The sequence below is a fragment of the Sminthopsis crassicaudata genome, chromosome 1, assembly GCF_048593235.1.
Source record: "Sminthopsis crassicaudata isolate SCR6 chromosome 1, ASM4859323v1, whole genome shotgun sequence".
Lineage (NCBI taxonomy): Eukaryota > Metazoa > Chordata > Mammalia > Dasyuromorphia > Dasyuridae > Sminthopsis > Sminthopsis crassicaudata.
This window is the reverse complement of record NC_133617.1, coordinates 544,112,596-544,133,619: the sequence shown is the minus strand read 5'-3', so window position 1 is coordinate 544,133,619 and position 21,024 is coordinate 544,112,596.

The window sequence follows — 21,024 nt, the reverse complement described above, 5'->3', positions numbered from 1 at the left end:
AAGTGGTGGTACTACATCTCATGAAGAGGCAAAGGTAACCTATTATATATGAGAGAAAGAAAGGAGGGAGATGAACATAGTGTGTATCAATAGCATATTCGATTTATGGTGAAACTTCTTCCACTTCATTGAAAAGTGAAAGGGAAGGAGTAAGCTAAGGGGAAGGGAATACAGAAATTTCGACGAAAAGGGGTAAAATAAGGGGAGGAACTTTAAGGTGGGGGAGGGATCCTAAAAAGGGAGGGCTGTGAAAAGCAAGTGGTGTTCACCAGTTTAATACTGGGTAGGGAGTAAGAGGGAAGGAAAGGGGAAAAGAATAAACAGGGGTTAATAGGATGGCAAGCAATATAGAATTAGTCCTTCTAACCATAAATGTGAATGGGGCAAACTGCCTCATAAAGAGGAAGCAGTTAGCAGACTGGATTAAAAGTCAGAATCCTACTATATGTTGTTTACAGGAAACACACCTGAAACAGGGTGAGACATTCAAACTAAAAGTAAAAGGGTGGAGCAGAATCTATTATGCTTCAGGCAAAACCAAAAAAGCAGGAGTATCCATCCTCATCTCAGATCAAGCAAAAACAAAAATTGATCTAATTAAAAGAGATAAGGAAGGGCATTATATCCTGCTAAAGGGCAGCATCAATAATGAAGCAGTATCAATATTAAACATATATGCACCAAGTGGTGCAGCATCTAAATTCTTAAAAGAGAAATTAAGAGAGCTGCAAGAGGAAATAGATAGCAAAACTATAATAGTGGGAGATCTCAATCTTGCACTCTCAGAATTAGATAAATCAAACCACAAAATAAATAAGAAAGGAGTCAAAGAGGTAAATAGAATACTAGAAAAGTTTGATATGATAGATCTTTGGTGAAAGCTAAATAGAGACAGAAAGGAGTATACTTTCTTCTCAGCAGTTCATGGAACCTATACAAAAATTGATCATATACTAGGGCATAAAAACCTCAAAATCAAATGCAGTAAGGCAGAAATAGTAAATGCATCCTTTTCAGACCATAATGCAATCAAAATTACATTTAATAAAAAGCCAGGGGAAAATAGACCAAAAATAATTGGAAACTAAATAATCTTATACTAAAGAATGATTGGGTAAAACAGCAAATCATAGATATAATTAATAACTTCACCCAAGAAAATGACAATAATGAGACATCATAGCAAAATGTGTGGGATACAGCCAAAGCAGTAATAAGGGGAAGTTTTATATCTCTACAGGCCTACTTGCATAAAATAGAGAAAGAGAGGGCCAACGAATTGGGCTTACAACTAAAATTGCTAGAAAAGGAACAAATTAAAAACCCCCAGACAAACACAAAACTTGAAATTCAAAAAATAAAAGGTGAGATTAATAAAATTGAAAGTAAAAAAAACTATTGAATTAATTAATAAAACTAAGAGTTGGTTTTATGAAAAAACCAACAAAATAGACAAACCCTTAGTAAACCTGATTAAAAAAAGGAAAGAGAAAAAGCAAATTGTTAGTCTTGAAAATGAAAAGGGTGAACTCACCACCAATGAAGAGGAAATTAGAACAATAGTTAGGAGCTACTTTGCTCAACTTTATGCCTATAAATTCGATAACTTAAATGAAGTGGAAGAATACCTTCAAAAATATAGCTTGCCCAGATTAACAGAGGAAGAAGAAGTAAGTAGTCTAAATAGTCCCATCTCAGAAAAAGAAATAGACCAAGCTATTAACCAACTTCCTAAGAAAAAGTCCCCAGGACCAGATGGATTTACAGGTGAATTCTACCAAACATTTAAAGAACAATTAACTCCAATGCTATGTAAACTATTTCAAAAAATATGGATTGAAGGAGTCCTACCAAATTCCTTCTATTATACAGACATGGTACTGATACCTAAACCAGGTAGATCAAAAACTGAGAAAGAACACTATAGACCAATTTCCTTAATGAATATTGATGCTAAAATCTTAAATAAGATATTAGCAAATAGACTTCAGAAAATCATCCCCAGGATAATTCACTATGACCAAGTGGGATTTATACCAGGAATGCAGGGCTGGTTTAATATTAGGAAAACTATTAGTATAATTGACCATATTAATAATCAAATTAATAAAAACCATATGATCATCTCAATAGATGCAGAAAAGGCATTTGATAAAATCCAACATCCATTCCTACTAAAAACGCTTGAGAATATAGGAATAAATGGACTATTCCTTAAAATAATAAGGAGCATATATTTAAAACCTTCACTAAACATCATATGTAATGGTGATAAACTAGAACCTTTCCCTGTAAGATCAGGAGTGAAACAAGGTTGCCCACTATCACCATTACTATTCAATATAGTACTAGAAACTCTAGCCTCGGCAATAAGAGCCGAGAAAGAGATTCAAGGAATTAGAGTAGGAAATGAGGAAATCAAATTATCACTTTTCGCAGATGACATGATGGTATACTTAGAGAACCCCAAAGACTCTGCTAAAAAGCTATTAGAAATAATTCAGAATTTTAGCAAAGCTGCAGGATACAAAATAAATCCACATAAATCCTCAGCATTTTTATACATTACCAACACAATCCAACAGCAAGAGATACAAAGAGAAATTCCATTCAAAATAACAGTCGATAGTATAAAATATTTGGGAATATATCTACCAAAGGAGAGTCAGGAATTATATGAGCAAAATTGCAAAACACTTGCCACAAAAAGAAAGTCAGATTTAAATAATTGGAAAGACATTCCATGCTCTTGGATAGGCCGAGCGAATATAATAAAGATGACAATACTCCCCAAACTAATCTATTTATTTAGTGCTATACCAATCAGACTCCCAAGAAACTATTTTAATGACCTAGAGAAAATAACAACAAAATTCATATGGAAGAATAAAAGGTCAAGAATTGCAAGGGAACTAATGAAAAAAAAGTCAGAGGAAGGTGGTCTCAGTGTACCTGATTTAAAGCTGTATTATAAAGCAACAGTCACCAAAACCATTTGGTATTGGCTAAGAAATAGACTAGTTGATCAATGGCATAGGTTAGGTTCACAGGGCAAGATAGTGAATAAAAATAGCAATCTAATCTTTGACAAACCCAAAGATCCCAAATTTTGGGATAAGAATTCATTATTTGACAAAAACTGCTGGGAAAACTGGAAATTAGTATGGCAGAAACTAGGCATGGACCCACATTTAACACCACATACTAAGATTAGATCAAAATGGGTCCAAGATTTAGGTATAAAGAACGAAATCATAAATAAATTGGAGGAACATGGGATGGTTTACCTCTCAGACTTGTGGAGGAGGAAGGAGTTTGTGTCCAAGGGAGAACTAGAGACCATTATTGATCACAAAATAGAACATTTTGATTACACCAAATTAAAAATTTTCTGCACAAACAAAACTAATGCAAACAAGATTAGAAGGGAAGTAACAAATTTGGAAAACATTTTTACAGTTAAAGGTTCTGATAAAGGCCAGATCTCCAAAATATACAGAGAATTGACTTTAATTTATAAGAAATCAAGCCATTCTCCAATTTATAAATGGTCAAAGGATATGAACAGACAATTTTCAGATGATGAAATTAAAACTATTTCCACTCATATGAGTGTTCCAAATCACTATTGATCAGAGAAATGCAAATTAAGACAACTCTGAGGTATCATTACACACCTGTCAGATTGGCTAAGATGACAGGAACAAATAATGATGAATGTTGGAGGGGATGTGGGAAAACTGGTACCCTGATGCATTGTTGGTGGAGTTGTGAAAGAATCCAACCATTCTGGAGAGTAATCTGGAATTATGCCCAAAAAGTTATCAAAATGTGCATACCCTTTGACCCAGCCAACTACTACTGGGCTTATATCCCAAGGAAATGCTAAAGAAGGGAAAGGGACCTGTATGTGCCAAAATGTTTGTGGCAGCCCTTTTCATAGTGGCTAGAAGCTGGAAGATGAATGGATGTCCATCAATTGGAGAATGGTTGGGTAAATTATGGTATATGAATGTTATAGAATATTATTGTTCTATAAGAAATGACCAACAGGAGAAATACAGAGAGGCTTGGAGAGACTTACATCAACTGATGCTAAGTGAAACGAGCAGAACCAGAAGATCATTATACACTTCAACAATGATACTGTACGAGGATGTACGCTGATGGAAATGGATATCTTCAACATAGAGAAGAGCTAATCCAATTCCAATTGATTAATGATGGACAGAACCAGCTACATCCAGAAAAGGAACACTAGGAAATGAGTGTAAGCTGTTATTTTTACCTTCTGAATCCAATTCTTCCTGTGCAACAAAAAATTCGGTTCTACACACATATATTGTATCTAGAATATACTGTAATATATTTAACATGTATGGGACTGCCTGCCATATGGGGGAGGGGGTTGGGGGAGGAAGGGAAAAAATCTGAATAGAAGTAAGGGCAAGGGATAATGTTGTAAAAAATTACCCATGCATATGTACTGTCAAAAAATAAAGTTATAATTATAAAATAAAATAAAAATTAAATTAAAAAAAAAAAGAAAGAAAGAAAGAGAATACCAGGTACACAGGATCACTATGGATTAAACCTTCCTTTTGGCAAAAATAAAAAAAAAAGATTTCCAGAAGTCCTAGAAGGAGAGTATGTAAACATCAGTCACACATATGCCTTCTTCAGCAGCCAAGAGATAGTCCAAAACCAATCTATTGTCCATTGCTTCACATGTCAGGGAATCCAATGATCCTCTCAACTTTTTGAAGTCCTGCAATGGTCTTTTTATATGTTAGGGAATCCAATGATTCCTACAGGTTTTGAAGTCCTACAACAGTCTAATGTCTCAGAGAATCCAATGATTCCTGAGGGTATTGAAGTCCAACAATTTCTGATGTCAGGAGTCAAATGCCATAACTGCCAGGCTCTTTCAGTGGTGGGCACAGTCAGCAACGGAACCGCCCGATGTTTCTTGGGTCTTCTCCTTCGTTTCAAGGATCTGCTCTGTCTCTCTCTGATGGACGAGGCAAATACAGCTGATCAGCACCCACCTGATTCCTTCTCCATCTGTAGAGAGCAGTTAACCTCTCTGGTCCCTTCCATTCACTACTTTCGGGGTCTCTCCACATGACCTGGCAATTATCAAAAGACAGTGGAGTTGCTCACACTGGACACACCCCTTCTGGTGAGTTATAAAACCTGTCTGCTGGAGCCAGTGCATCTTTGTCAAAGATTAAGAAATTAATAGTATAAAGGGCTAGATTTACAAGTTCTCTCGGGTTACCTTTCTTTTGTTTTTGGAGGAGTTCCTTGAGTTCTGTTTCTCCTCTCTAATACTGCCTGTCCTTGAGGATTAAAGGGCATGCCAGTGGTATGTAAAATCTTATACTGTGCACAAAAATGTGCAAAATATTAAAAGTATATGTATATCCATTGTCTGTTTTTATTGCTTGTGGCACACCCATAATTGCAAATGGTTGTATAAGGAATTCAGTGACCACTTGGGCTGTCTCTTTTGTTGCTGGTATTGCAAAAGTGAATCCTGAAAAAGTGTCTACCACAATGTGGATAAAAGACAGACTACCAAAAGATTTATAATGGGTCACATCCATTTGCCCAATTTCATGAGGTCTCAAACCACGAGGATTCTTCCCTAGAGGGGGTGTAGTAGCATGGAAAGGAAAGCAAACTGGACAGGCTTTTACTATGCTCCTCTTTTCTTGTTATTCCAAATTGTAAACATAAAGCTCGGGAAGCCTGATGATATTTAGAATGAGATTCTTGGTCTTCTTAAAATAAAGGAGTATTGGCTAACTTAGTTAGAAGGCTATCTGCCTTTGAATTACCATCAAAAATAGGACCTGGAAGTCCACTATGAGAGAAGGCATGCAAGATATAAATCTTACCTGAATGCTTTCTCATTCATTTTGAAGTTCCTTAAAGAGTTGATATATATTTGAGGTTATAAATTTTATTTGGACTGTGGCAATACTTTGTACCATACCTACTGAATAGGCTGAATCAGATATTATATTTATGTCTCCTGGATTATAAGTAAGAGCTAGAATGATTGCATACAATTCATTCTGCTGAGTGGACTGAAAAGGAGTTCTGACTACTCTCTTTATAGTTAAGTCACTAGAGTATATAGCACAAATATTATGTTTGGATGCATCTGTAAAGATAGTTAGTCCTTTAAGAGGAAGTTTAGAAACCTTTTCTTCAAGAATCCATTGCCACTTATGTAACAGTCTGGTTATCTTTGATGGAGACCCATGTGTAAAATTTGGAGCCATGGTTAATAAAATTTGGCACTCTGGGATGGTTTCACAGCACACATTAATTTGTGCATTAGTATAAAAGGTGTATATCTTGTCAGGTCTTATCCCAGATAATTGTACTGCTTGCTTAATGGACTTTAATAAAATTCTAGCCACAAGCACTGGGAAAGGAGTAAGACTTTGTTTTGGTTTTGCTGGGAGGTTCACCCACTCTATCACACTGTCTCCTTGATGAAGGACTTCTATGGGTGCCTCTTGTGTAGCAAAAACTGATATTTCCAAGGGTTTTTGAGTGACTTTTTCAACCACATTGGATAAAGCCAGTTCAACTTGTCTCAAAGCCTCTTGAGATTCTTTTGTAAGCTGGCATGGTGAATTTAAAGCACTGTCTTCCCTTAAAATGTCATATAATGGTTGCAATTGATAGGTAGTCAAGCCTAACATGGGATGCATCTATTGGATATCTCCTATCAATTTCTGGAAGTCATTTAAGGTGTTTAGCTTCTCTGTTCTTAAGGAGAGTTTTTGTACTGTAAGCACCTTAGGATATACTTCCTACCCTAAATATTGAAAAGGAGCATGTCTTTGAATTTTTTCTGGAGCTATGTGTAATTTATAATTCCTTAGTGTTTCTATGTTTTTTTGTAGACATGCTTCTAACATTTGTTCCTCAGGTGCACATCCCAATATATTATCCATGCGATGTAATAACATTACTTTTGGAAATGTTTTTCTTACTGGAGTAAGAGCAGCAGCAACATACATTTGACACATAGTAGGGCTGTTTTTCATTCCCTGTGGCAAAACTGTTCATTCATATCTTTTATAAGGCTCAGCTAAGTTAACACTGGGCACTGAAAAGGCAAATCTTTTCATATCCTCCTTATCTAGAGGGATAGAATAGAAACAATTCTTAATGTCTATAACCCAAAGAGGCCATTTTCTAGGCAATTTAATAGGAGATGGAAGTCTAGGCTGAAGAGTCCCCATAGTTTCCATCTGTTCATTTACCTTTCTTAAATCAGTCAACACCCTCCATTTTCCAGATTTCTTTTTTACAACAAATATTGGGGAATTTCAAGGACTTAGAAGGTTGTAAGTGTCCTTGGTCAAGTTGCTCCTATACTATATCTAATAAGGCCTGAATTTTATCACTACCTAAGGGCCACTGTTCTATCCACACTGATGTATTAGTTTTCCATTGGATAGGAACAGGTGAAAGTGTTGGCAGACCTTCAACAGCAGTCCTGCCTAAAAAACTGACGTACTCATTCTTTCTAATTCTAACTGTTATAAAATGTCTCTTCCCCACAGATTGATTGGGATTTTTTCAACTATAAAAGGAGTAAAAACTCCTGTTTCGCCTTCAAATATCCATCTCAAAAGAATAGCATTAACTTCAGCTTCTATTTATCCTCAGACACCAGACATACAGGTGTCTGCCTTAATCTTTGGCCAGTGACTGAGCCAGTTGGCATCTCTAATGATTGTGCTATCTGCACCTGTGACTGCCAATCCTTCTAATGGTATGCCATTTATATAGATAGTGAGCATAGGATGGTCAGCTGTCACAGCTCCTGTCCAGTATATTCCGGGGTTTTTCTGCTTGGAGTCAGAATGTGGGTGACTATCACCAGGTTGCTTATTAGGAGTCTGTATCAATACACCTGATGCTACTACTTCTCCTGGTTGATAAGTCACACATTGTCTAATACAGGTGTATTAGTGACTGGAATATTATCTACCCATTTCCCAGTTTCCCACATCAGTATATGGATGGACACTGTTTTATAAGTACTCTCAGGAGATGAAATGGTCAAGCCTATTGTGCCTGAAGGCAAGGGATCCATAGGCTGGAGAGGAACAGATTTCACCTCTCCAGGGGGTATCTCAGTTGTCCCAGCTGCATACAACTCTTTTCTCCCCAATTGTAATCCATTTCTCCCATCAGGTTGCTTCCTGGCTGATTAGTCATGTCTGGATATTGGACTTTTAGGCACTCTCTGGGCATAGGCTGCTATCATGCCCCAGGTGATTTTTGCCTTGGAGCTGGGCCCCTCATCCCATTTCCCTGAATCAGTCTACACTCTGATGCCCAATGGAACCCCCTGTTGCATTTTGGACATGGGGTATTGGGTCTTGTTCTCCCACCCTGTTTTCTCACTCTGTCTCTATGCCAACATTCAGTTTTCAGATGCCCTACTTTACCACATTGAAAGCATTGATGAGTCTCTCTGGAAGTCCCTTACCAAAAGGCACCCTGTCTTCCCATGTTGGTATCTTGGGAAGTCTGCACCATAGCCTGGCTATAAAAGGCATTTGTGCCCACTGTGGCATAGTGTCTTATGATCTCCTCTAAACGTGCATCCTTGTGTAGTCCTAGTATAATTCTTCTGCAAACCTCATTAGCATTTTCTTTAGCAAGTTGCCTTATCAAAATGTCTGTTACTGTATTTTCACCATTAGTCAGTATGATAGCTATCTGCAAATTCCCCACAAAATCAGCAAAGGATTCATTTGGTCCTTGTACAATTTTTGTGAAGGTCTCGGCCTTGTTTTTATTGGGGAGAGAAGCCCATGCTTTGATAGCAGCAGCAGCAATTTGCTCATATGCTGCTATGGAGTAATTAATCTATACTGAAATTTCTGCATAATAATCTATACCTGTTAGTTGGCCACAGGTGATTGGAGGATTAACTCCACTATGACTATTTTGTTGGGCTTGTATCCTACAGAGCTCACTATATTCAGAAAGCCACAATAAGTTTTGTCCAGGTTCTAAGCATACCCTTGCTATAGATTTCCAGTCACTAGGGGTTAAGACTTCATAAGCCAAATTCTGTAATAACATCTTAACATAAACTGATGTAGCCCCATAAAGAGTGCAAGCCTTTTTCAGGTCTTTGAGAATGTCTATATCAAAAGTAGTATATCTTCTACTCTCTTGACCTGAAGAGTTAAAGTGTTGAATCACGAAATATATTTGGAGCCTCAATCACCTATTTCTTTCCTTTCTTCTGTAGCTTTAAGTACTGCCTTTTGCAATTTAGTCATAGGAGGGGGTGATTTCTGGGGGGAGGTGCTGGTGATGTAATCGCCCCTCCCACTACTCCTCTTCCCTCCATCCCTGTAGGTGGAATTAATGGGGTTATATCAATAATCTGCTCCCTAGGCAGGGTTGAAATTTCCTCAAGAAAGTCAGAATCACTGAACCCTTGAAATTCATTTAAGTCCCCATGCCCTCTGGCAATATGGTCTTGAAACTCTTCCTTGTCTTCCTTTTTTTCCTTACACTTCCTCATCTGGCCCGTTTCTAAAACTTTTTCTTTTCCTATAACTTGCAAGATTGTTTAAGGCCAATTGGATCATGCTGTATATATAAAATGTTTCTGTGAAAATTGAAGAAGGACCTCTATCATTGTAGTATTTGCAGAGTTGTTGTCCCACAAGTTTCCAATTATCTACACTTATTTCTTCTTCCTCTAAGAAACAAAGGGACATGCGTCCTGATGTACCCAAGAGTCTAGCAATCTGTTCCCAGGTTATAATTAAACCTTGCCCTTCAATTAACTTAAGCATGCTTTCTATAGCGCCCCTTTGGAGTAGGGGTGGGGACAGGGATGGGGGAGAATCTTTTCCTAACATCTGCCCCATTTCAGCTATAAAAGGTTACTAGCTTAGCCCTTAACAAAGTAAGTTCCCTGTTTGTCTATTAAAATACTCACCTAATTTCCTGGTCACCAAAGGACTTCTTCAGTGAAAGTAAGGTGCTTGGCCCACATGTTGGATGCCAAATGTTGTGACCCTGGATATCTTAGAATCAGCCAAAGTTGGGATAAGCAAAAGTTTTTATTCTTGGTCTTTTGGGATCACAGTCAGGGGATTAGATATAGAAATTTCCATACCTCCTTCCTCTCTCTCCACCACCAAAGAATGATAATGCTTGTCTACTCCACTCTCTGATCTTCCTTCCCCTTCTCTGTCCACACCCACAGATCAAGCCAGCACAGAGTTGCATAGGGTCATCCTCCAAGCATATGTTAATAGAGAATTGTCCAATTGATAATTAGCCTTAAGTGCTAGGTTATCTTGCATTAAGTGCATCTGTTCAGTTCTAGCCCTTTACAGAAGTTCTTCTAAATTATCTTCTGGGAATGTGTTATACTCCAAATATTTGTGGATTCTTTGACTCCAAAACCAGTTTAGAGGCTTAATCTGCTGTTATTTTGAGAGAAAGTCATGGGATGTCACAGAAAGTCTTTTCTGCTTTTCACCATCTTGGCTTTGCCCCTCTTCTTATTTCTTTATAGATTTTGGATGGTATTATATCTTTCTTGATATATATGTAGTGTTGTCTATTGAACCCATTCTCAATGTGAATAGGTTTTCAGAATTATGATCTCTCTTCTCTCCTCTAATGCCTCTGTGTCTATTCTTCTCTGCATCTCATTTGTATAACATTATTATAATTTTTACCTTTACTCTGATGATCTTTCTTTTGAGCTTACCCTATTGTTGATGTACATTTTAAAGATAAAGTATATGTTTCCCATGTAAAAAAAACCAAAAACACAAAAACACAATTTGTCCATATTTAAACAGTTTGTTCATGTTGAATTCCTTAAAATTGCTTTTGATATTGACTTTTATATGTTAAATTCTCTGTTAAGTTCAGGTTTGGTTGATAGAAAATCCTGAAAATCTGCAAGTTCATTGAATGTCCATTTTTTCTCTTTGGAACTTATAAATTATTTTGTTGGATATATTTATGGCCACAAGCCTAGTTCCTTTGCTTGTCTGTTGATATGAATCCAAAACCTGCCATCTTTCATAGTAACTGCTGGCAAGTCTTGTATAATTCTAATTGTAGCTCCAGCATATTTGAATTGTTTTGGTTTTTTTCTTGTTTCTTGCAAAATTTTCTCTTTGATCTTGGAGTTTAGAAATATGGCAATAATATTCCTATGTGTTTTTCCACAAAGGATCACTTTAAAATTGTTATTGTTGGATTTTTTTCTCTTTCTACTTTCCCCTTATATTCTATCACTGCAGGATAATTTTCTTGGTTCATTTTCTGCATTATTGTGTCAAGGTTTTCTTTTGGGTAAGAAGTATTTTCTTTTCTTGGGTTTTTCTTATGAGATATTTCACATTCTGTTCTATTTTATCATTCTTTATAATGTGTTTTTATTTATTAATATATTTATTTATTCATAACTTCACTGGCTTCCCCATGCCCAGTTCGAATTTTCAAAGAGTTATTTTCATCTTTGAAACTCTATATCTCCAATTCCAATTAGTTAATTTTTGTTTTCATAATCTTGTTCTTCTCAGAAGATTTTAATTTTCTTCTTTAGTTTTTACTCAAGGATTCTCATTTGATTTTTGAATTCTTCTATACATTCTCTTTGGGCAGGGAGACATTTCACAATTCTCTTTGAGGTGGAAGTTGGTTTTTGGTTTGTTTTGTTTTTTACTAAAGTGTCCTCCTCTGAAGATAAATTCTGGTCTTCCCTGTTCCCATATTATGTTTCTATGGTGAGGTTCTTTCTTTTTTGCAGATTCATTTTTTTTTTTTTTTTAAATAAGAGGCATTAATGTAAGCACCTCTAATCCCAGAGTGAGGGTTATTTTTTTTTTTTTTGGCTTTCCTTCAGCGCTCCCTTCTGACCAGGAACCCCAAATTAAGAGCTCTGCCCTCCTGGAAGTGTCACAGCCAGCAGCATTTCTGTCTCCCTGCTTCTTCACTCCTGGTATGCTGGCACCCAGATCCAGATTCAGCAGCACAGCTGGACCTTGCATTCCCAAACAGCCTAGGTTCCTTCAGGTTTCCAGGACTCAAATTATAACTCTACAAACAGTCTGTGAGGTAAAAGTTTCTGAAGTTCCTACTGAAACTCTAGCCCACTCAACTAGCCTGAGGGCTCCACATTTTGCATTTATGAGGGGCTAGCCCAGAGGTCTTTGCACTTCAAACAGGTTAATCCCTGTCTGGAGTCTTTCTTCAGATCTTCTCATGTTATACCAGGAGAACCCCTGTTCTGCCCCAAGTTTTCTTGCAATGTGTTTTATTTGTGGGGGAAATCTAGAGAGCTTCAAATTTACCAACCTACTCAGCCATCTTCCCAGAATTCGTCCCTTTGTAAAAACTTTTTAAACTTAATATAATTAAAGTTATCCATTTTATATTTCTTAATTTTCTCTATTGTTTGCTCATTAATTCTTCTTTCTCCATAGATTTAACATAGTTCTACTAATTTGTTTACTCTATCACCCTTTATGTATAAATCATGTACCTATTTTGACCTTAGGTCTAAAGCATAGCATCTGCCATTTTATTTTCTAGTTATCCCAGCAGTTTTTGTCCCATAATTTGTATTTAAACCAGAGTCTGAAGTCTTTAAGTTTATCAAACAGTAGATTACTATACTTTACTACTATGTCTTAGATACCTAACTGATGCCACTGATCTACCATTCTATTTCTTAGCCTGTACCAAACAGTTTGGATTACTGCTTTATAATATAGTTTTAGATCTGGTTTGGATAGGCTACCTTCTTTTGCATTTTTTTTTCATTAATTTCCTTGATATTCTTGACCATTTTTTCTTCCATATAAATTTTGTTATCATTGTTCTAGTTAAATAAGTTTTTGGTGATTTTCTAGATATGGCACTGACTAAGTTAATCCAGGTAGAATTTTCATTTTTACTACATTATTTCAGTCCACACATGAGCAATTGATATTTTTCTCATTGTTGAGATCTAAATTTATTTGTGTGAAAAGTGTTTTATAAATATGGTTCATATGTTCATGGATTCAACTTTTCAACTAGACTTCCAAATATTTTATATTATCTATAAAAGGAATTTATTTTTATATCTCATGCTGCTGAATTTTATTGACAAAATATAGAGAAATTGATGATTTACATGGGGTTTTTTGTATCCTGTGACTTTGCTAAAGTTGTTATTTCAAAAAGTTTTTTAATTGATTTTGTAGAATTCTCTCTATATATCATATCTGCAAAAAATTGATAATTTTTGTTTTCTCATTGTCTATTCTAACTCATTCAATTTCTTTTTTTTTTCTTCTCTTGTTGCTAAAGGTAAATTTTCTAGTACAATACTGAATATTCACTCCAATCTTATTGGGAAGGCTTATCCCCATTATAGATAAGGCTTGCAAATGGTAATAGATAGACACTGCTTATGATTTGAAGGAAAACTCCATTTATTACTATGCTCTCTACCAGGTGTTGTTGTTGTTGTTGTTTTGCTGAGGCAATTGGGGTCCAGGGTCACATAGCTAGGAAGTGTTTCTACCAGTCTTTTATAAGAATGAGTGCTATATTTTATCAAAAGGTTTTCAACATTTACTGAGATAATTATTTGATTTGTTCAATTTGTCAATTATATTGATAGTTTTTAATATTAAATCAGCTCTGTATGGCTGATATAAACCTATCTAGTCAGAGTATATTATCTTCATGATAAATTACTGTAATCTTTGTACCAATATTTTATTCAAATGTTTGCATAAACATTCATTAAGGAAATTGATCTATAATTTTCTTTCCCTGTTTTGATTCTTCCAATTTTAGGTATCAGCACTATATTTGTATCAAAAAGGAAATTTGGTGGGATTCCTTCACCTATTTTTCAAAATAGTTTAAATACTATTGGAATTAATTATTCATTAAAAGATCAGTACACTCTACTTGTAAATCCATCTACCCCAAGAAGATTTTTTTAGAGAGTTCATTGACAGTTTGTTCGATTTCTTTTCCCAGATTATTTATGTATTTTTCCTCTCCTATTAAGGTTGGCAATTTATATTTTCACAATTATTCTTCCTTTTCACTTAGATTGTCAGATTTATTGGCATACTTTTGGGCAAAATAATTCCTAATAATTGCTTTAATTTTCTTTTCATTGGTGAATTTGCCCTTTGGATAATTTGATTTTCTTTTCTTAAATCAAATTAGTCAAAGGTGTATCAATTTAATTGATTTTTTTCATAAAACAAGCTCTTAATTTTATTAGTTCAAGAATTTCTTAGTTTCAATGTTATTAATCTCTCCTTTGACGTGCAGCATTTCTGATTTGTTTAATTGAGTATTTTTAATTTTTTTTCTACTTTTTAAGTTTTATGCCCAATTCATCAATCTGCTTGTTTTCTTTTTTATTCATGTAAGCATTAGAGATATTAAATTTCTCCTAAGTAGCCTTCCAAAAATTTTGGTATGTTGTTTCATTAATGTCATTTTCTTTAAGTAATCATTCATTGTTTCTGAAGTTTGTCATTTGAGCTGCTCATTATTTAAGACTAGATTATTTAGTTTCCAATTAATTTTAATCTGAATTTCCAAAGCATTTTTATTACATGTATTTTTATTACATCATGATCTGAAAAGGATATATTTAATATATCTGCTCTTCTGCATTTGATTATGTTTTTTATTCCCTAACACATACAATTTTCATGTAGGTGCCATGTACTGCTGAAAAAAGGTATATTCCTTGCTACTCTCATTCAATTTTGTCCAGAGGCCTATTGTATCTAACTTTTGTAAAATTCTATTCATCTCTTTAAACATTTTTTCTTTATTTTGTGATTAGATTTATATAGTTCTAAGAGGGAAAGTTTGAAGTTTCATGCTAATATAACTTTTCTATTTTTTCCTGTAACTCATTTAACTACTCCTATAACAATTTGGATGAATTATCATCATTATCAGTTTGTGAATATATTAATATTAATGTTATTATTATTATTATTATCATTATCATTATTATTATTAGTTTGTTTAGTTTGTTTGCTGGGGGTTTTGTGAGGCAATTAGGGTTAAGTGACTTGTCCAAGATCATGTGGCTGGTAAGTGTTGTCTGAGGCCAGATTCTTTTTCAAAGGGTATTCTATTTTCTAAATAGATGTAATGATAATTTTCAACATTCATTTTTGTAAGATTTTTGCACTCCAAATTTCAATCTGTCCCTTCTGTACCTCCCCCGACATAGGTTAAATATGTACAATTCTTTTAAATTTGTCATATTGTGCGAAACAAATCAGACCAAAAAGGGAAAAACATAGAGAAAGGAAACAAACAAACAAACAAGTTGAAAATACTATGCTTTTAATATGCAATGGAGATAAATTGGAACCTTTCCCAGTAAGATCAGGAGTGAAACAAGGTTGCCCACTATCACCATTACTATTCAATATAGTACTAGAAACACTAGCCTCAGCAATAAGAGCCAAAAAAGAGATTCAAGGAATTAGAGTAGGAAATGAGGAAATCAAACTATCACTCTTTGCAGATGACATGATGGTATACTGAGAGAACCCCAAAGACTCTGCTGAAAAGCTGTTAGAAATAATTCAGAATTTTAGCAATGTGGCAGGATACAAAATAAATCCACATAAATCCTCAGCATTTTTATATATCACCAACAAAATGCAACACCAAGAGATACAAAGAGAAATTCCATTCCAAACAAATGTTGAGAGTATAAAATATTTGGGAATACATCTACCAAAGAAAAGTCAGGAATTATATGAGCAAAATTACGATACACTTGGCACAAAAATAAAGTCAGATTTAAATAATTGGAAAGACATTCAGTGCTCTTGAATAGGCCAAGCAAATATAATAAAGATGACAATACTCCCCAAATTAACCAATTTACTTAGTGTTATACCAAACAGACTCCCAAGAAACTATTTTAATGACCTAGAAAAGATAACAACAAAATTCATATCGAAGAATAAAAGGTGGAGAATTTCAAGGTAACTAATGAAAAAAAAAAAAAAAGTCAGATGAAGGTGGTCTAGGTGTACCTGATCTAAAGCTATATTATATAGCAGCAGTCACCAAAACCATTTGGTATTGGCTAAGAAATAGACCAGTCGATCAGTGGAACAGATTAGGTGCAAAGGACAAAAAAGGGTACATCTATAGCAATCTAGTCTTTGACAAATCCAAAGATACCAACATTAGGGATAAAAATTCATTATTTGAAAAAAAACTGTTGGGAAAACTGGAAATTAGTATGGTAGAAATTAGATATGGATCCACACTTAACATCATATACCAAGATAAGATCAAAATGGGTCCATGATTTAGGCATAAAGCATGAGATCATAAATAGATTAGAGGAACAGAGAATAAATAGTCTACCTCTCAGACCTGTGGAGGAGGAAGGAATTTATGACCAGAGGAGAACTAGAGATCATTATTGATCACAAAATAGAAGATTTTCATTACATCAAACTAAAAAGTTTCTGTACAAACAATACTAATGCAAGCAAGATTAGAAGGGAAGTAACAAATTGGGAAAATATTTTTACACTTAAAGGTTCTGATAAAGGTCTCATTTCCAAAATATATAGAGAACTGACCCTAATTTATAAGAAATCAAACCATTCTCCAATTGATAAATGGTCAACAGACCCACTCATATGAAAGAGTGTTCCAAATCACTATTGATCAGAGAAATGCAAATTAAGACCACTCTGAGATATCACTACACACCTGTCAGATTGGTTAAGATGACAGGAACAAATAATGATGAATGTTGGAGAGGATGTGGCAAAACTGGGACACTAATACATTGCTAGTATAGTTGTGAAAGAATCCAACCATTCTGGAGAGCAATTTGGAACTATGCCCAAAAAGTTATCAAACTGTGCATACCCTTTGATCCAGCATTGCCGCTATTGGGCTTATATCCCAAGGAAATACTAAAGAGGGGAAAGGGACCTGTATGTGCCAAAATGTTTGTGGCAGCTCTTTTTGTAGTAGCTAGAAACTGGAAGATGAATGGATGTCCATAGATTGGAGAATGGTTGGGTAAATTATGGTATATGAAGGTTATGGAATATTACTGCTCTCTAAGAAATGACCAGCAGGACGAATACAGAAAGGTTTGGAAAGACTTACATCAACTGATGCTGAGTGAAATGAATAGAACCAGAAGATCACTGTACACTTCAATGCTGTATGAAGATGTATTCTGATTGAAGTGGATATTTTCAACATAAAGGAGATCCAACTCACTTCCAGTTGATCAATGATGGACAGAAACAACTACACCCAGAGAAGGAACACTGGAAAGTGAATGTAAATTGTTAGCACTACTGTCTATCTACCCAGGTTACTTATACCTTCAAAATCTAATACTTAACGTGCAACAAGAAAATTGGATTTACACACATATATTGTATCTAGGTTATACTGTAACACATGTAAAATGTATGGGATTGCCTGTCATCTAGGGGAGGTAGTAGAGGGAAGGAGGGGATAATTTGGAAAAATGATTACAAGGGATCATGTTATTAAAAAAATTACTCATGCATATATACTGTCAAAAAATTTTATAATAAAGTAACTATGTTTTCCAAAAAATAAATGTATATATATATATATATATATATACATATCAAATGAGATAAAATAAAAAAAAGAATAAGAAAAGAAAATACTATGCTTTGATTCACATTCAGTCTCTGACATTATCTCTCTGGATATGAATGTCATTTTCCATCCTGATCCCCAATCTATTAGAATATCCTTGAATCTTCACATTATTGAAGAGCTAAGTCCATCACAGTTGATCATCACATAATCTTGCTATTACTGTGTAAAATATTCTCTTGGTTCTGCTCAATTAATTCAACTTCAGTTTATGTAAGTTTTTTTAGACTTTTTTGCAATCATTGAGGCTGGGTTTGAATTTAGGTCCTCCTGATTCCAAGTCTGTCTCTCTATGCCTAGTAATTCAGGAGGAGAGAATCATTGGCAGATAGCAGAAGAAAGCTAGGAAGTTGCTTGAGTTCTCCCCAGTTTTCCCCAGAAACAATGTTAAATCAAGCTCTATAAAGGGAAAACAGCCTAACACATGTGGTATCTAAAAAAGCCATTGGAAGGCTTTTTGTCATAGCATAGAATAGATTAACAACGAAAGCCCCATATTTTTGGCTCTGCAGGCCATCTGTGAGGCTTCCAGCCCTGAGACAGCAAGTAAACCGCCAGCCTCAGAATCAAGGAACAAGAGTGATTAGGCTGGGCTACTCTAGTGCAATAGGCAGTTACCAGCCTTGGAGTTCCTAATCAGAAAGCCAGTGACCAAAACTCCAGCCCCTCAGTGGAAGAAGCTTGGGCTATATCCCTTGTACCCTAAAAGCAGAAATAAACTTTTTAAAAATGAGCACAATAAAAGATGGACTTCACCATAGAAAGTTACAATGGCAAAAGGGAAGATCAAAGCATGGACTCAGAAGAGAGCAATGTGAAAATGCCTATGTGTGAAGCCTTAAATGGGAATATGAATTAGTTTTAAGCCCTAAAAATCTTCTTGCAAGACTTTTAAAATGTTTTTAAAATAAAAAAAAAATGATGAAGAAAACATCTCCTTAAAAAGTATAATGGTTTCATAACAGAATTCAATAGCCAATACACATTTTCCATAATGGAGTTTTCAAAGAAAAATCCAAACATACATATATATGTAGACTATTAGACTTTCAACAAAACAACTTTATGGTCATGAATGATGACTTTAGTTATGTTGGTCACATAAGGACTCTAGAAACAAAGAAAGCATAAATTTTATTGTCCCATGATGGATGCAAGAAGTGTGAGAAGTATGCTTGTGCTCGTGTCTGCTAATTCATGCTGTCTTTTTGGAGAGCATCAGTACTTGCAAACATTTGAAAGTTGTGTATATTGACTTTCTATATTTGAATGTCAAGAACAAATATATGTATATATGAACATGCATATATGTATGTATGTATGTTTACAGATAGCATATACATAGAATGCATTTGTATATATGAATAAATGGATATATGCATGTATATGTATACCTATTAAGTTTATATGAACATGTCTATATGCCCATGTAGCAAGGTATAGTCTATATAATTATACATATGCTATACATTTTTCTTTCTTAGTTAATTATAGTTCTAGTCATGTACAAATATACTCAATCATACTTCAGAAAGTCTGTATAATTTGTTAAAGTACTGGGAGAAAAGTATTTCTTATTTAATGTACTTATTTCCAGAATTTGTTTAGAATAGACAAGAGACTTTGAATGCACATTCTGCTCAAAGAAATGTTAGCTTAGGCTGAAATCAAGAAGTATATAGTAATAATGCCTTGCCCCTTTCAAAGAAAGCCATAACCTAAATATTTATTTCTCACATTGATGAATATGTTAAGAATATTGAGACCAGAACAAAAATCACAGTTGATGCACAATGTGCTTTTCCTTGAATGTATGTATAATTCCTCTAGGAATAGTACCAACAACTGCTAATGGCATTATACCCTAACCACTGATATTTAAACTTGAGCCATGTGGACCAATTGATTTGTGTATTGGAGTCTCCAAGAGCAAAAGAACTGCAGCCACTAATATATAATTGACCAAAAAAAATTTTTTTTTGGGGGGGAAAATTCTCCAAGAACATCTTCTTTAGAAGTAGACCTAAAAAGTAGGACCTATATGTGTAAAAATATTTATAGTAACTCTTTTGTGGTGGCAAAATAGTGAAAATTGAGGGGATTCCCATCAGTTGGGGAATGGCTGGAACATTTACGTATGAATTCATTGGGACACAATCGTGACATACAAAATAATGAACAGATTACAGAAAAACCTGGAAAGACATAAGGGATTTGATGGAGCTGAACTGTTTACATCCCTGCATGGGAAGATGATAGTTACAATTCTTAAAAATTGTAACATTAATAATACAGCTGGAATATACCTACATGGACAGAGGATATGGTATAAGGAAAATTTGTTATAAAAAAAAAATTAAAGCATGAAAAAGAGTAAAACACTCAGTGGAGAAGGAGAGATAGAAAAGGATAAGTTATTTGATACAACAAGGGATTAAAAATTATATTACAGAGGAGAGAAAATTTTTACTTTAATCAGTATTGGCTCAAAGAGGAAATAATATATACAATCAGTAGATTATAAAAATCTATTTTCCTTTAAAGAAAGTAGGAGGGGAGGAGATTTATTAAATAAAAGTATGGGAGAGGGACTTACAAAAGAGAAAGTAGACTTGAGAATGTAGTAAACAGAATCAAAATGTTGGTGAGGAGAGAAAGTATGAAAGGAAAGAAAGGACAAAAGGGAGAAAATAAGATGGGGGAAAATAATTGTGATGGTAAATAGGATAAACTCTTCCATAAAATGGAAGCAGATAAAGGAGAGCAAAAAACAGAATCCTACAATATATTATTTACAAGAAACACCCTTGAAGAAGAGAGATTCACATGGAATAAAGGTAAGGGCTTTGGGCATAATTTACCATGCTTCAACCAAAGTTTAAAAAAAAAATGGGGGTAATAATCCTGGTCTCAGACAAAGCAAAAGCAAAACTAGAATTAGGTAAATGAGATAAAGAAGAAAATTTTATCTTCCTAAAAGTACTATAGATGATGTGATAATATCAATACTAAACTTATAGATATCAAGAAATATAAAATCCAAATTTTTAAAGGAGAATTAGATGATTTTCAGGTTCATGATCAAAGAGACGGAAAGCATTACAAAATGTAAAAAGAGAAAATTTTAAATATTTCAAATTAAAAATCTTTTGCACAAACAAAATAAATTCAATCCAGATTAGAAATTAAGCAGGAAACTGGGAAATAATCTTTACAGCAAGTGTCTGAGGAAAGCCCAATTCCTAAAATTTATGAAGAACTGAGCAAAAT